Source organism: Sceloporus occidentalis, unplaced genomic scaffold, assembly GCF_023333645.1.
Source record: "Sceloporus occidentalis isolate IW3139 unplaced genomic scaffold, rSceOcc1.0.p SCAF_22, whole genome shotgun sequence".
NCBI lineage: Eukaryota > Metazoa > Chordata > Lepidosauria > Squamata > Phrynosomatidae > Sceloporus > Sceloporus occidentalis.
Window position 1 is genome coordinate 300,657 of NW_028317002.1, and position 10,521 is coordinate 311,177.

A 10,521-nucleotide genomic window follows, 5' to 3' on the forward strand; every position below is an offset into this window, starting at 1 on the left:
CCAAATAAACAGCGGGCGAATACAACCGTCGTACTAAACTGCAATGAGAGAAATAATACGCTATTGTTACACCCCCTTACCCGCTTTTTTTTTTTTCCCCTGTCTTAAACAATCTACAAGCTGCTAATACAATTTCCAGCCAACTGCTTATCCCGAGGTATAATCCGACAAGAATTAGCTTTCCCTAGCATTTCTGTTGAACAAGGACCAGCTGGCACATCAGCGAGGATTATCCTTGGACGGTCACTGTAAAAAAAAAAAAAAAAAAAAACACACACCATATCCACGCAAGAAACCCTTACATTTCAGCCGCATCGTACCCATTCTGATTTACGGCAGGCTATATGATTCAGCGTATTTATTCAAATAAGGTAACTCACTTTAGATAAAAGTCAATAATGACATCATTGAGGAATTCACCGTGTTCCAGACACTCCAAATCTTCATTTGTCACTGCCAAGCCCCCTTTTGTTGGGGGAGGGGGGTACACTAGCAAACTAAAAGATAAATTACAAGGATTACATGTCGATTATATTAGTTTGCACTTGTTTGGTGGGATTGCACAGGACTAATTAGCAAGGGAATGGCTTCAGAAGGATGTCACACGCAGGCACATTATTTGAAGTTGAACAATGCTCTGTTCTGCATAGTAGGTGAGATAGCAGCAAATTAGAATTCACATTCAAAGTGACAAAACGGTGAACGTACTTTAGGCGAGATCCACCAGTCCGTAGTAGTTTCCATGTGTTATCTGGCTTGGGAGCCAAAGAAACAGAATAATGGCCACTGGCACATCTCCCCAAAAGGCTGTAAGTAGGTGGGATCAATGTCTCCCCTTTGTCCTGAGAAGAGAGAATTAGACATTAAACTGAATTAAAAGAATGTGGGGTACAATATTCAGGGAAATTATTCCAACCTTCAGCAAGTAGTGGCCCAAATTCTTAAAATTGGATTTAATCACATAAAAAAGGAATGGAACAAAGTTTAAACACTGGTCACATCACCATAGCAACCCCTAGAATGGTCCAATCAAGAAGAACTTAACAGCACTATAGAAACTAAATTAACCCCTTAAGGACCAGGCTGTTTTTTTTTTTGTGACCAAGGCTGTTTTAACACTTTTGCAGTGCTTGTGTTTAGCAGTAATTTTTTACTCTCTCATTTAGTGTACCCACACGTTATATATTGAGGGTTTTTTTCGCATATTTTTTTTTTTTTTTTTTTTTTTAACATTTTTGGACTTTATTTTTTATATTTTACTTTTTGTTTTTTACTGGAAGGTTCCCCCGATGGTGACATCACTGCATAAATTTATTTAACTATTTTTCTAATTTACTAATCACATTGTGATTGCAAGTTAAATACAGTATTCAGGTACTCGGGGCTGCCGTATGCCTTAACACCTAGGCATTACAGCAACACATCAAAGCTTGTTTCAAAGCTTGTTTAATGTCATGATGTCATCAGTCATTAACTATGACGTGCCTTGCATGTCATTGGCCGTTAAGGGGTTAAAAATGTTGTGTTCGGAGAAATATTGTACTTTAGATACCATAAACTTATGTCAATATTCACAAAGACCGAGATGCCCACACATAGTATCTTACCCACTGTTACAGTGCCTAAAAGAGGCACGGCCTTTGAGCACAGTATTGGGCTGGAAAAGCTTGGGCCGTGTCAATCTTTGGGCTACATATTCCACGACAAATATTTATAAGACATAAAATATAATCGCCTTGCATACAAGAAATATTATGTCTCACTGCAATCCTCGGAGCGAAACTGAAGATGAAATATATAAGCAGCAAAGAATTTGACGCAGATATAAAACAACATTTGGCCAATCCAGTGGTACCATTTGTCCCTGCCGTAAACACGCAAACCTTACCAAGTTCTTGGTTTTGTGTTAGAGTCAAGATAGCCATATGCCTATTACACGTATGTTTCAATTCTCTCACTGTATTAGCCTCTACCACTTCTGCCGAGTGGCTGAATAAAGCAAACATTGCAATTAAAAACATGGGGTTTGTTAATGAACAAAGAGTCTGACCTCCGGCTTCTCTGGATGCGTCCGAGTATTGGAGTGTTGGTGCCGCTCCTTTTGAAACTCCTGTAAACAATTTGACACAAATGCATTTTCTCCAGGGGACAATTTCTTCAGAACAGGGTACGCTTCTGCCCAAGACAAAAAGTCCCCCTGAGTAGTGCCATTCTTGTTGGATTCCTTCATGGTCTCCCTCAACTGAGTCAGCTCAATTTGTGTTGGAGAGTCCGTTAACTCAAGAAAGATAAATTCACTGGTTTTAGCTAAAAAGCAAGAATTAAAACAAAAAAAACATCATATTTTCTGCTCACTATGAATTTTATATGCTTAATCTGGACACCAACAGCACTCTTATTATTCAGGAAAACTGTTAATCTTCAGTACAGTTCCAAAACCCCTCACTGATCGCAACTTGATAAGTATGCTCGGCAACTTTCCACAGCAGCCACTTTTAGCTTGTTTAAAAAAACATACCTGTTTCTACTGTAATATTAGCTCCAATTTGTTTATTCAGCTCCCGGGCATGATCAGGATCTAGCCACAAGAAAACGATGGCGCGGCTTCTTACAGCTGCTCTTTTTTTTACCCACAGTCCATAACGCAGCACTTTACTTGTATCCACTGACAAACACATACTTCTGACCGATGACACTGCCAAGAAAAAAACCGCCTGGTCAACTTCTAATTTCTACAATATATATACCGTATTGGCTCGATTATAGGCCGCACCCTAAAAGTTAGGTGCTTTTTTAATGAAAAATTTTAATTCTAAGTGTAATAGATACGCTGCCACTCTGTCTCCCCCCCCCCCCGAGATATGCTGCCACTCTGTCCTCCCCCCCCCCCCCGAGATATGCTGCCACTCTGCCCCCAAGATGTGCCCCTCCCTAGACTTACCAGTGCAGACTCCCGGGTGTCTTGCGGGGCAGCTTCCGCTGTGGGAAGTGCCGGCAAGGAAGATTGTTAAAGCGCATCGCGCAGACGTTCACCAGCTGTTGCGATGCGAGCGTAAACAACCTCCGCTGCGCTTTAACAATCTCCCCTGCCGGCACTCCCCCCGTGGAAAGTGCCGGCAGGGGAGGCTGTCTGAGCGTATCAAAGAGTAGGATGCAGGTCTCCTGCAGCACTGCGGGGGATCTGTATCCTAACCCTGCTGCCTGCATGTCCCGGGCGTCGGGTGATACAAATTGTGCAAGTTATAGACCATGTTCTCTCTCCAAAAAAATCATACAAGATATTTCACATACAATTGATTAATAAATACATTTGGGTATTAAAAGCAAATTCTATTATGTGCCTCCATTTTCAAAGGAAAATATACACATTCTGACTATAAGGAAAGAAAAAAAAAATGCTTAATGATTTTTCAAGAGTAGTTTAGAGCTTGGAGTTTTAGTTCTCACTGCTTACTCTGGACTACACTGAGGTGTAGTATTACTCATTCATTTTGTATTAGATGATTATTAGTAAGAGAAGTCCCACCTATTATATAAAGCTGATATGAAATGCAATTTAATTTAGACATATTTGATGTGCTCAGGCTACATATTATTGTTTTACATAGCACCATCATATTTCGTAGCGCTGTACAATGGAATATAACAAAGCATTTCTAATTTGTTACACACTGACCTTTCAGAGGAATATCAATAGATTTAGATGAAAACTAGAAAGAGACAGGAAGTAAACAGTTAAATAGCTTTACTTGCAAAACCACAGCACACAGCTAATATATGTATATATGCATGTGTTTTAACTTAAAGTTTAATGGTGTAACAAAACATAAAAATGGTATATTTAATAAAAACTGCTTCCATTTAAATGAGTGACTTTAAGATAACTTTAAATGTGGTTTTTCGTATTTAATAAGTCCACTGTAACATTCTCTGAATATGTATCAGCTGTAAAAAAAAAAAATTGAAAATAAAAAATGCTTACTCCACCCCGCATAAATCTTTAGAAAGGGAGAGGGGGGGGGGGGGGGGGGGGAGATGTACATACACAAGCACACAACTAAATGCAGCTGCACTGGTACAGACTACAACAAATATTTACCTTTACGGAACCAGTAGCTCTTCCCACCTTTTTGCCAAAGTAAACATTTACAAACTGCAACTCTAGCATGGAACGGTGAGCCTCTGTGGTCAACTCTGTTTCTTTTTTAGAGCTCTGATCTTCAGGACACTCGGATACATGCTGAAAGAATGAAGAAAAAAAAAAAAACAAAAAAAAAACAAAAAAAAAAAAACTTAAAGCAAAAATCTGGTTAGCTTAAAACAGTTTCAATCAATACTTATTTACATGACTTGATTGACACATGAAAATCTATTGGCACTGAAATGAGCACTGTTGTTTTTAGCTACAAATATGTGAATAGAATTTTCTCAGTCCACACAGTTTCTGAAAGTCTGGTATACCGTATGCATCGCAGCTTCAGGAGGTGAGGATCGATGTGATGGAGCAATCTTGGCTTTCGTGGTCATTTCTGCAAACGTTTGCCTTATAACTTGGGTACTCGGGGCTTCTACATTTTCTCTAGCTTCTCTCTCCTCTTCGTCACTAGAGAGCACAACTGATCATGCAAGGGGTACAAAAAAAAGGGAAAATAAAACAGCTTAGAGATAAAGATTCCCTCATACAAAAATGTTGTATACCTTAGCAATCCTATGGAAAGCAATTTTTACACCAAATTGACAAAGCGCCATTTAGTGAGTATATGGTATATGACCGTACAAAACTACAGTGTTCGCTCTGATCACTGTCTGATCCCAATCAATAAAAGAAGGCTTTTGTAAGAAAATAGGCAAAGTTAAAAGGATTTTAAATCTTCCGAAATTACTTACTTGGTTCAGATGAAGACGAACTTTCTCTGCTGGACCGTTTCATGTGCAGCTTTCTTCTGCACAGTCTCTCACCCCGAGGACTAGAATGAGAAACGTTCACAGAGCTATTTGGTAAAGTCCTACCATTTAAAATATTTTCTGGGTTTTCGCTGGAATGGGCAGATGAGCTTGCTGTATTGCCGGGTTCATGTGCAGAACGATCAATGTGTTTGTCCTCTGAAGCGCAAGAGAGTTTGTTGGTGCTCTTTTCTGGACATGTTACTTGTGAAGCAGCCGCTTTGCTGTTCAGCTGCTCTGTGTGTTTGTGACAACATGTTTTCTCAAGTGTAGTTATATCCAGAGAGGAGGGTTTTCTACTTTTATCTTGGTCATCCTGCATATTAAAACAAGAAGAAGAAAAAGATAACAGTATTTCTAAACAGACACTAACACTTTTTTACCTTTATAAACAGAACATATGTGATGTGTGAACTCGTTTATATTCGGGCACACTTTAATCACTTCCCCTTTTTAGTGGCACAGCTAGCCATTTTCTTTTACTCCAGATTGACTGCCACTGTAAGCAACCCATGACAATTAATGCCAATAGTTTGTCATGAAGACTGATGAAAGGGGAAAAATTGGTTAAAAAGTAAATAGTATTTCACTCACACATTCTGGTTTTGTTTCCTTGTTGGAGCTTTGATTTTTCTGACTCTTCTTAGTCTTCTGCGTGTTGACATCTTTGGGAAATGAAGCAGATGTATTGCTGACATCTCTGCATGCTTTACTGGGCAGTGTCTCTTGCACAATTTCCTCTAAAGTAAATGAGTCAATTTGTTAGCAAGCTTTTCGATAAAATGAAAAATCATAACTTTCCTTTTTCTTGTAAATAAACACGTTAGCATCATGTATTTAGTTTGCTTTCACCTTTAAAAAGACTGCCTGAACCAATCAACTTCACAATAGGTGAGAGATGACCCCTAATGCAGAGAAATAATATTGCAGATCCAAAGACCGGTGATTTAAGGTACGTCTCTCTATGGCAGACACATAAGGTTGTGTTGTTGTGTTCTCATTTTAATTTTATCTGTAAATTCTACAACAGAGGCTACATGACTTGTAGTGAATTTTAAAATGTGGAATTTAGAGGGGGAAAAAGTGGCAAATAGAACTGAAAAGAAATTCTACAAAATGCCATGTTAACTCATAACATAATGAATGTACAAAAAGTGTCACCGTAGGGACCATAACTCGTCATTCACATGCAAAGTTGCCACTGTATTATTTTAATGTGGGCTTGCATATACTTTTCCAGAAGATACGAAAAGTTGGCAGCCCTACTCAAAATAATACCCTCGCTTTTACAAAACCTACCCTTTTGCTCCATTACAAATCTTTTTCCAAGATACACGCTACACCACTCATTTTTCTTTGTATAACTCTCTTTTTCACTGCAAAATCCTGCATTTTGTTCATTCCTGAAAAACATATGGTAAAAAAATTTAATATTTTTTTTTTTTTTACTTGCCAACATTCTTTTAACAAAAACATACATAAATACAGATTGTTTGGAGATAGATTAGATAAAAAATGTCGTTCCATTTCAACTGCCTTTATTCCTCTCTAAAATGAATCTTTATTCTGTGCAGAAATTGTGGTTAAGAGGAAAACGGCACATTTGATTTATTTAGAATCCTCTATAGGATTTTTATCAGCCAGTGTGTGGCTTTAGTAGCTAGGATAAAGAATATCTATATAGACCGATCACAAAAAATTAGGTGCCAATATAATAATTTTGCGCCATTATCACCTTGCCCCTATTAGCACATGGAATGTTGCCAGTTACTTGTGGATATATTCAATAATCCAAACCAGAATGGCAGAATCCCAAATTATGCAAACTTCATTTCTAACCCATAATGCACAATCATTAACGTTATCCAAGGCATGTGAATATGGGAAATAATCAGAGATATCCCTTGTCATGTATATTTCTTTTACAGAGATAAGTCAACCCACCTCTGATGCATTGCAGAGTGTTTCGGTGTAACAAACTCTGCAGCAGCATTTGGCGTCATTCACTTAAGCCTGACAGAACTTCATTCCGCATTAATGCTACACATGTACTTATGTACACATGTCACAATGTATTTACATAGATTGTGACAGTGTGCAGAAGGCTGAGTGGCTACAAGTGAGTAGCGTCAGTGAAGCCATCGCTGTTTTGTGTCCCTTTAACACAACAGACGGGAAATAAATACACGATGCCCAGAAGCAACTGCAGACATTAACTATTACGTGTAAAACTCACCGATGTACAAATAATACGCAAATATTTTCAAACCACTTGGTCTTAATCACATTTCTACATACTGATCCACAGAATATAATACCCAGTATAAAATACTATACCTTGGTGATAAGCCCATACTTTCCTGAGGATCATCTAATACTTGGCATGTTTCTGTGTCATTAGAAGTAGGTGATGGAATGTGACATGTTTGAGAGTTAGCCTCATTACAAGAATTTGAACCAGTTACATGATTTTTTGCAGACCGTCTTCCCATATCTCTTATATCTGTCAGCACAATTCTGGGTTGCCTGTTATTTGAATATAATAAATAGAATATTCATATGTGCTATATAGGATTATTATGGGATGTGTATGATTAGAAAAGAAAATGAATAGCTTTGTGGTTTAAGGAACAGGATGAGGGTAAGTGAAGTTTACTTAATATGTAGAGAAGGCATCTTACAGTAGGAGAAGATTACAATAATAACTAATTAGATTCATAAATCATCTGAAGTTCCATTGACTAAAACACCACAGTACGCAGTGTTACTGTGCTTGTGTTGCCGAGTGGAAAAATACATATTTGGGATCATATAAATAAGCATAAAAGTACACCAATTGCAAAGCAAGCACGATAGAATTGGCTGCATTAAGATAAGTAGAAATGTTAAATAAGACAGAGAGAGAGATTCTCACTGTGAACTGTGAAAAACTCAACAACTTTCAAGCACAGAGAAAAACACCAACAAAGGGGGCTCGACGATTAAATATTTCAAAACAGTTTAGCTAGACAAATCGCATTCATTTTCTGTAGATACCGAACTGATAAAAAGGAATTACAGCTTTGAAATATTTAGCAAAAGCATGGGAAAAAAAAAATAAAATATGGAGACATGCTGGATGCTTCCTGCAAAATAACTGAAAAGGGAAACTATCATATTTATTTTTTTTCTTCCTTATTTGATCTGTGAGTTACGAGAAGTAGAGAAGGGCAGCTCTGACTGGTTTTAAGACGCCATGTCATAGAGCATATATGCTTTGGTGGATTAAAATTGAGAAGGTTACTTTATAGTTGGAAAATCGACCTTACTACATTTTGTAGAAAAAAAAAAACATATGGCATATACAAATCTGGTATAATTACTAATATTACACACAAATTTGAAGTCTGCAAAAGATCCTGCAGTTCTTTTTTCTAGTCGTTTTAGAGCGACTTATGCCTTTTTTATTTTCAAAAATTGCTGCTGTCTAGCATGGACTGGGCTTTTCTTTATGCACAGCAATAAACATTGAGTTTTAGAACAATGATAAAACAATGTACCCAGTTGAATTACTAAAAATAAAATTTGAGCCCAAACGGTTCTTATTCATGAAATATGACCTGGCTCCTGGAATTTGTCCAGCCCTGTGTGCGTATAATTATTAAATGTAGAAACATGATAGTGTCCCATGAATAGTAAACATGTAATTAACGGAAAAGTAAACCGGTTACATGCAAGGATTGTTGTATTACCTGCTAAACAACGAAAGTTGCATTGGAGTCAATTTAGGACTGCCAGAGACATCTATATTAGGTGTTTCTGCAGCTTTCATATAGTGTCGTCCTATATCAGTTTTCAGGACATTAGTCAATATCAGTTTGGGTTGTGTCCAATTCTGAAGACTAAAATGTTCATCAAAACAGATAACTTATATTCAGGTACTGCAGAACTAATCTTACGTGGAACACAAGCAAATCTCAAACACATTCAAACAGTACACAGCTGGACAAACCTTTATAGGCTTTAGGAGGCAGAGAGGGACACTTTTGAGGAGATGATTAGGTCTCCAAAAACTAAGGAACCAGTAATCCAATTTTAAGAGTCACCAGCCATGTTTCACCCAATTTTAAAGACATTCTACGCCAACATTCTTGGTGCTGAATTCCATTTACCTGCAAGGCTTGTTAGATCCAAATTTTGACACATAATAGGCACAGGAGTCTTTATTCCGTGTTGTGTTGAAAGAGTCATAGGAAGAACACCAGGCTCTCTACAAGTGGAAAGAAAAGAAATGACAAATAGTGTAATCAGTAAGCACGTTGGTCCAAAAAAGGTCTAAAGTATTTCCCAATTGTAAATGCACAGAAGAACAATTACCTTTAAGATCAACAACAAAATAAGGGAAACATTTTATCTTTGACATGCGTGTATGTGTATCACATTAAATCTGATTTTTCTTATCAAATAAGGGGGTTGAAGACAGCTTTTTCCATAGAGATGTTTCTGAATCACTAATTACTCAGAATTAAAGAAAAAGCTTAATGCAAAGACAACTACAATCACTACGTCAAGGAAAGTAAGGTTACGTCCTTGGCGGACTAACACCTGATTGTGGACCAGGCTTAGTAAGCTTTTGGTATGAAAGTTCTTACTCTGACCACCTACTGTGTATAATACCCTCCCAACGGATTTGACTAGCACTGCTGGTTTTCCCTTTAAGGATACATATTCTGATGCTGGGGGTTACCTCTGTTAAAACAATTACCTTTCTGGTGGTAACATTTTTGAAGTCTGGGTCGGCTAGCCGTGACAAAGGGGACATCACATGTACATCTTCAGACCAAGCATCTGTCTTCTTAGGAATCCTAAACTAAAAATACAAATCAAAGGTTACTTTTTGCCACAATCAAAAGTGACAATATTGTGGTTAATTATGTAATAATTAAGAACAAAACATATAAGTAAAAGCCCCCAGAAAGAACACAGTGAAACAATTGTGGATTAACAGAGAATACAGGAGGTGCTTTGTTGGTATGAAGAATGTGAATTTACTGCCACATCATCTCGATGACTACCTCCTGCAGCGATAAAGACTGATACAGAAAAATAAGCGATAGAAAAGTTTGTACTGAATTATAAAGAGAAATGGCGATATTTATCTAGCTATACTAGAATATACAGAAATGGAAGTAAAGCAGGTTTCAGAGACATTACACGATAGCAGTATACCATGCCTCGTGAATGTACATACCACAGAAGCTTTCCTATTAGGCTGGGCAGACGGCGGAGAATCTTTTCTTTGCTTACCCATCATGGCAAAGGGGTGCCTGGAAGTAAACAAGTAAATCAACAAAAATAAAAAGAGAATTTAAGTGTCAGCCTTAAGTTTTATACTAGAACTTGACAATGCAGCTGTTCACATCACACAATATACAGCAATGTGCTTGTGTGCCTGATGAGCCTCTTGCAGGTGTACTTAATGGTGCATTAGCACATACACTACCGTTCAAAAGTTTGGGGTCACTTAGCTGTTTTCATGGAACATGCCATCGGAACACAGGAGCGATGGTTGCTGATAAAGAGCCTCTGTACGCCTAT